An 8,394-nucleotide genomic window follows, 5' to 3' on the forward strand; every position below is an offset into this window, starting at 1 on the left:
CCTAAAGGAAAGGCAAGAGTAAAGTGCTCTTCACAAAGTCTGATACTGAGTCATCAAGTTCTGATAGTGATGATGACTCAGAATCTGAAAGCTTGCCTGAGACGGATGCTGATGAAGAGATGATGAAGTTGTATGCTCTTATGGTGAAAGGAATCACGAAGATTGCATACAGAAAGTTCAGGAAGGGAAAGAAGTTTTCCAGGAAAGGTTCAAGTTCTGATAAGAAGAATTTCATAAAATCTGAGGGCAAAGGACGAAAGTCTGACAGAGGAGATTATACAAATGTCAAATGCTACAACTGTGGTGAGAAAGGCCACATATCTCCTGATTGCAAGAAAGTGAAGAGTGACAAAGGCAAGGCTCTTGTCACAAAGAACAAAAGCTGGACAAACACCTCAGATTCTGAAAGTGAGGAGAATTATGCCTTGATGGCAAATGCTGATATGGCAAGTGCTGAAAGCAGTTCTGAAGCTGCTGAGTTAAAGGTATCTCAAACTACTTATGCCTTTCATACTGATGATATTAATGAGTTGAGAAGATATCTTAAAACCATGTTCATTAGCTATAGAGATCAAACTTTAACATGTGAAAGATTAACTTCTGAAAATCTTGCTTGCAAAAAGAGGAATGATTATTTAGAAAAAGAGTTAGTCATATTCCATCAAACTCAGAAAGAAAGAGATGATGCTTTCTATGTTAGGGATGAAGTGCTTAAAATGAATAAATCTCTAAAAGCTGAGTTAGAAAAGGAAAGAGAGATTATCAGGACTTGGACTAACTCTGGCAGAACAACTCATAATTTGTTAAGTAGTGAAAACTGGAAAGAGGGCTTAGGTTATGGAGAGGATAAGAATGATAAAGGAACTGTAGATATTAAGCCTATAGTTGTTAAACAAAAGCCAAAGTTAAAACCTGTTAAGTTTGTAGCTGTAAAATCTAATACTGAGAAATCAGAAGTTAAAAAGGAATTAACTTCTGACAAACTAAAACAGGAAAAGACAACTGAAGTAAACGTAGGCTTAATGATAAAGAAGCAGCTTAAGCATAAGCTGAAAGATGTTAATAATACAAACAAGGTAAAATCACCTAGGAAAAATAGGAATGGAAAGGAAGGTGTGAATAAAAGCAATGATTATAAACCTGTTCCTGATGCTCCTAGAAAAACATGTCATAACTGTGGAAGTTCTAACCATCTGGCTTCTTTTTGCAGGAAGAATAAGAACATAAACTCCTTACCTTCAAAGTCAGGAGTTAAGAGTCAGTCTGTTAGATATAAGCCACAAAATCCTTATTTTCATTGTGGTAGTTTATGGCATTCCATTTATACTTGTAAGGAATATCATAGTCTGTACTATGATTATTATCAAATAAAACCTTCTTTAAAGAAAGTTAGCATTGTTCCTTCTAGTGTAAGTTCTGATTCAAAGTCTGATAGTGTAAATTATGATAAGAAAAATGTTAACATAAACTCTGATGCTAAATCCGCTGCAAATGTTAACAAACTTAATAAGGCCAAAGGATCCAAGCAAGTCTGGGTCCTTAAAACTAATCATTAGTGGTATTTGTGATTGCAGGGAAACATGGAAAACATCCTAGTTCTGAACAGTGGATGTTCAGGACATATGACTGGAAATAAAGCCCTGCTATCAGACTTTGTGGAGAAGGCTGGCCCAAGTGTTTCTTATGGAGATGGCAACATTGGAAAAACATTGGAATATGGCAATATCAATCTTGGGAATGTCATCATTAAAAAAGTAGCTCTGGTCTCAGGACTTAAACACAATCTGCTGAGTGTTAGTCAAATCCATGACAGAGGTTATCATGTAGATTTCTTTGAAGAACACTGTGAAGTTATTAGTAAATCTACAGGAAAAGCTGTTCTGAAAGGATGCAGGCATGGTAACATCTATAAAGCCAAGCTTTCGACAAGTACTGATGGTTCTGCAATCTGTCTGATGAGTAGAGCATCAATTGAAGAAAGCTGGAATTGGCACAAGAAACTCTCTCATTTAAATTTCAACAATATAAATGAACTAGTCAAGAAAGATCTTGTGAGAGGACTGCCAAAGTCAGTATTTGCTCCTGATGGCCTTTTTGATTCTTGTCAGAAGGCTAAACAAAGGAAATCCTCATTCTAGAGCAAGACTGAATCATCAATTCTTGAGCCTTATCACCTACTACATATTGATCTATTTGGTCCAGTAAATGTCATGTCTATTGCAAAGAAGAAATATGCTATGGTCATAGTGGATGAGTTCACCAGATACACATGGGTGTATTTCTTGCACACAAAAAGTGAAACTGCATCTATCTTGATTGATCATGTCAGGCAACTGGATAAATTGGTCAAAGATTCTGTGAAGATAATAAGAAGCGATAATGGTTCTGAGTTCAAGAATTTGATAATGGAAGAGTTCTGCAAAAACCATGAAACAAGCAGGAATTTTCTGCTCCTGGAACTCCACAGCAAAATGGAGTTGTTGAAAGAAAGAATAGAACTCTCATTGAAGCTGCACATACAATGCTTGATGAAGCAAAGCTTCCAACCTATTTCTGGGCTAAAGCTGTGCATACTGCTTGTTTTACTCAGAACGCAACACTCATTAACAAGCAAGGAAAAACACCATATGAGATGGTAAAGAAAAAGAAGCCAAATCTGAAATATTTTCACGTATTTGGATGCAAGTGTTTTGTTCTTAAAACTCATCCTGAACAGCTATCCAAATTTGATCTAAAAGCTGATGAAGGAATCTTTGTTGTATATCCACTTTCCACAAAAGCCTTCAGAGTCTATAACTTGAAAATAAGAGTGGTCATGAAATCTATCAATGTCTCTTTTGATGATAAGAAGATTACTGGACTTGAAGATTTCAATGATCATGATCAGCTGAGATTTGAAAATGAAGACTTAAATTCTGATACTGAAAATCCTGACAGTCTAAATCCTGATACTGCAATCTCTGATGGATTAAACTCTGATGTTATTGAAACTGTGGTGACTACGCCAAAGGAAGATGCACATATGCAGAGGGGCATACTCAAGATACAACCACATCTCAAGAAGCATCAGAACATACATCTGGCTCTTCAAGTTCTGATTCGTCAAGCTCTGATAAGCCAAGTTTTGATAATTCTGAAAACTTAAATTCTGAATAATCCAACTCAGAGAGCATATTTTCAGGGGGAGCATCAGAAAATGTTGATGAAGATAACATGGATCATGGGGGAGCATCCAGTTCTAGAGAAAACCTTCCATCTGGAAGGAAGTGGACTAAATCACATACACCTGACTTAATAATTGGAAATCCTGATGGTGTCAGAACTAGAACATCTACTTCAAGTGAATGTCTTTACAATTATTTTCTTTCTCAGAATGAACCAAAGAAAGTGGAAGAAGCTCTTCAAGATGCTGATTGGGTGCAAGTAATGCAGGAAAAGTTAAATGAATTTGAAAGAAACAAAGTCTGGACCCTAGTGCCAAGACCAAAGAACAGACCTGTTATTGGTACAAAGTGGGTATTCAGAAACAAAACTGATAGTGATGGCATAATTACAAGAAATAAGGCAAGGTTGGTTGCAAAAGGATATTCTCAACAGGATGGAATTGATTATGATGAAACATTTGCACCAGTTGCTAGATTGGAAGCCATAAGGATATTTTTGGCTTATGCTGCTCACAAAAAGTTTACTGTCTTTCAAATGGATATGAAAAGTGCTTTTCTCAATGGAGGATTGGAGGAGGAAGTATATGTTGAACAACCTCCGGGCTTTATAGATCCCAAATATCCTAATCATGTCTACAGGCTTGATAAAGCACTTTATGGCCTTAAGCAAGCTCCAAGAGCATGGTATGAGACTTTAGCTCAGTTTCTTCTGGAAAGTGGATTTAACAGAGGAACTATAGACAAAACACTGTTCTACCTCAACCATGGAAAGGACTTACTTCTGGTTCAAATATATGTTGATGATATCATCTTTGGTTCTACAAATGACAGACTTTGCAAGAAGTTTGCCAAACTGATGCAGTCAAGATATCAAATGAGTATGATGGGGGAACTTAGCTACTTTCTGGGCATTCAAGTCAAGCAGAATGAAGAAGGCACTTTTTTTGTCAAACCAAGTACACCAGAAATTTGTTGAAGAAATTTGGAATGCAAGACTGTTCAAGTGCATTCACTCCCATGGCCACTACAACAAAACTGGATAAGGATACTGGTAAATCAGTAGATATTACTGATTACAGAGGTATGATTGGCTCTCTACTCTATCTAACTGCTAGTAGACCTGATATCATGTATGCTACCTGTCTTTGTGCAAGATTTCAAGCAGATCCAAGAGAACCTCACTTAACAGCTGTGAAAAGAATTTTCAAGTATCTTAAGGGAACAGCTGATCTGGGATTGTGGTATCCTAGAGAATTAGATTTTAAACTAATAGGTTACTCAGATGCAGATTTTGCAGGTTGCAAAATTGACAGGAAAAGCACAAGTGGAAGCTACCAATTTCTTGGAGGCAGATTGGTTTCTTAGTTTAGCAAGAAACAAAAGTCAATTTCCACATCTACTGCAGAAGCAGAATACATTGCTGCAGGAAGCTGTTGTGCACAGATTCTTTGGATGAAGAATCAGTTACTAGATTATGGGTTAACATATTTTAAAATCCCTATTTACTGTGATAATCAAAGTGCTATTGCTATGACAGGTAATCTAGTTCAACACTCAATGACAAAGCACATTAGCATTAGGTACCACTTCATAAGGGAACATATGGATGAAGGTACAGTGGAATTGCACTTTGTTCCAACAGATCAACAACTAGCAAATATCTTCACAAAACCACTGTGTGAAGCTACTTTTATAAGATTGGTAAATGAACTTGGAATGGTTTCAGGTTCTTTCTCTAAATCTGCTTAGCTTTTGTTCTGATGCATCAAACTTTATGATCAGTATTTACATAAATTACTCTTTTTTTGTATTCAGTGCTTAATTGAACATTGCTTAAGTACTGACTATTGTTTGATGTGAATTTCTAAACTCTGATAGTGAACTAACTGTTATTGTGACTATTCAATCCTATGAGGATAACTGTGCTAGATGCTGACCTAGTAGTCTTTAACATACTAGAGATCCCATGATTAGAAGTAATTATTTATGTGGAAATCTAGTGACACAAGCAAATTCTGATATTGAGCTTAGTCACGTTTACTTTGTCTATCTTATTACTAAGTAAAAAACTAGAATAATGCTTCTCATTTGTTAAGTTCTGATGTTAGTAAATCTGATGAATGTACTAAGTGCTGATAAACCTCACTCATCAAAAGAAATAGTAAAAGAAAAGAGAATAAAAATCAGGTACTCCTTTGAGATCTAGAGTAAAAATGTGGAAGGGACGACCCAAGTGCATTGCTGGTATTAAGTAATATGCATCAGAAAAGCAAATAATTATTTTTCTTGGTGACTTTTCACACTCTATGATTACTGGAGAAATACTCTGATAATAGCATAAATTCTGATAAGCAGTCGTGACTCACTTGCACTGAGAAGCCACTGTAAAACGGAATTTTAAAAGATGCATAAAATAAGCACAAAACAGTTGAGGTGGACTCGTGCATGAACTCATTCAACAGTAAACTTCAGAATAATGATAGATTTTTTGTAAAGTTCTTAGTTATGCCTTATTTCTAAGATGTAATGAAGTGAATCAGACTTTACTCCTTGTCTGATATTTTGCTTAATGCACATACTTACACTCCATATGAATGATGAAAATTACTGTGGCGTTCAATGTTGTTTTGGATGAACAGTTTATGTGTCAGATTGCATAAATTCTGAGGACAAGTTCTGATGGAAGTTCTGATAAACAAGTTTTAAAGAACCGAAATCAGAATTTGTGTGAAGAATCACAATGATAGGCATTAATTTTTCGAGTTAAGAAATCATGATATAAGTCTAAGTGCTGATATTAAATTATGATCCTCTATTTGACTTATTTGTGGTTAAAATATGAAACAGTCTTATTTTAAATCAGAATATGTACGGGTGAGATATTAACAGTCAATACAATTAGGGTTAGTGGAACACGTACATGCACAATAATTTTTACTTGTTTATTGTGTGCATTAAACCCTGTTTTTCTTCTTCCCAGTCTAGGGAGACGAGGTAGAATTATTTCTACCTGTCAGCATTAAATTTCCTTGCGTCTCCTGGCATTCTCTTGCCTATATAAACCAACACCTCAAATCAGCCTACATATCATTTCTTTTCTCACATACTCACTCTCCTTTCCTTCATACAAACACAAACATGGTCAACTACAGTATGTTTTTGAACTATGAGACCTTCAACATGGAGCTGAGCTGTGAGGACTGGCAGCAGGAATGGCACGTAACTGTCATTCCTGATGAGATTTGGGACTCGGTTCCCCAGGAGGTTCTCACACACCTCCTGTTCTTTTACATGGACTACCATCGCCATCTGGAGCGATTGGAAGAGGAAAGGCTGGAAGCTCTCCGCCAACAAGAGCGAATGATACGACTCGCTATTCTTTTTGTAGAGAGTCGGAAGAAAAAATAATTTGTTTTCTTCTTCCTGTTTTTCTTCATCGTCAGCTTTGTCCGGCTTCTTAGCCAAAGATAAAAGCTGCTGATGTTAAGTTTAGAAGCTTAGGACAGTCTTGTAATGCTCTGATGTAATTTCAATTTCATGAATGTATTCTCTTAATATATTAATGGAATTTCTTAGTTTTGCAAGATTCTGTCTCTGAGATGTTTGCAATTTCACTGCACTGTTAAATCCTGATATATCCATATTCTGATGACCATTTTAATTATTGATTTAAATTAAGTTCTGATTTTAAAATATCAGTACTTGTTTACTTGATTTATTTTTTGGTCATTCTCACACTTGAATTTTTTTTCAGAATATTGGTTTTGCAGTGAAAATAATTAAATAAGTGGGAACAATTTAAATTTTGAATTAAAACTGACTTACCTCAATTAATGGGATTACTGGGTAAGTGGAATTGTTTTTCCTTGAAAAACTGCATGTGATAAGTAATGATTACTGTTTTCCCGTACCCATTAACTATTCATTATTGCTGCATGTCTGACAGGTGTCTAACAGTTATTTTTTAACCAAGTATAAGTAAGAGAGAGAGAAGATTATACAATCTTTTATTTACTTTTACACTTTATCTCTCTTTCTTTGCTTTTACTCTCTCTCATCTCCTGACGTTGGTTTTTCATACAGACATTTTATCAAACACCTTACAGGCAATCTTAATTTTCAATTTTTCTCATGGCACCTAAGGATTTGATCATCAATGGAGCCAAGTTCATTCCCAACAACTATGCTGCAATTCTAAATCATGATGAAGCTCCGTCTGAGTTGCATTTTGTGCAAGATCTTCTTGCACATAGTGAAATTGGGTATGCATTGACCCAGCCTTCAGTCTTTTCAAGCCAGCAAGTTCTGACTTTTTGGCGGACTGGGCATTTTGATAATGGTGGTGCAACTGGTACTCCCAGCATTGTTTTTAAAGTCAATGATGATGAGCATATGGTAACTCCTGGAACAGTTCGAAAGGCTTTACATTTACCAGAAGGCTGCATTTTCTCAACACCGGAGGAACCAGCTCTACAGCAGCTCATGGCCAATTTGGGGTATGAGCAGAGTTTGGCTAAGATTGGACAGTTGAAATGAGCACATATCAGAAAGGAATGGAGCTTTTTCTTCGACTGCATCACTAAAGCCTTCGGAAATAAGTGTTCCAACTTTGATGCCATTCCAATAATGAGTCAGCACATCGGGTATGCTATTATTAACCAAACTTATTTTGATTTTGCAAGTGCTGTGCTAGGTTTTATAGGGGATAGGATGACAGAGGATAGGAATGTTATCTACTTTGCTAGATTATGTCAGCTTATATATAATTTCTGTTGTGCTGATGAACCCCAACCTACCACTGACTTATTTCCACCCTTTAAACTTGCAAAACGGGCTTTTAATGACTTGGTAAATGCTGACCTTAAGAAAACGGTGGTTAGACCTTTACAGATTCCTCAGTCTGTAAAACAGATCCTGGTAAATGCTGATCCTCAAACCTATAGATCTGTTTATCCTGATGTTCAACCTACCACCACCTCCCATACACCACACCAACCATCAGAACATAGCACACATACATCTATACCTCAACCCTCTCTCAGAACATATCTCAAAACTTATCTCACACCTTCACAGACAGCTCAACCTTCATCCTCAACACCTACTGTGAAACCTTCATCTTCCAAGCCCAAGAGGACAAAGACTGTTCCTCAAACACCACAGAAGAGAAGGAGGATTGTTCTGAGAGATGAGTCTGATAGTGAGGAACAGGTTTCTGCATCAGAACCTG

Source organism: Apium graveolens, chromosome 3, assembly GCF_009905375.1.
Source record: "Apium graveolens cultivar Ventura chromosome 3, ASM990537v1, whole genome shotgun sequence".
Lineage (NCBI taxonomy): Eukaryota > Viridiplantae > Streptophyta > Magnoliopsida > Apiales > Apiaceae > Apium > Apium graveolens.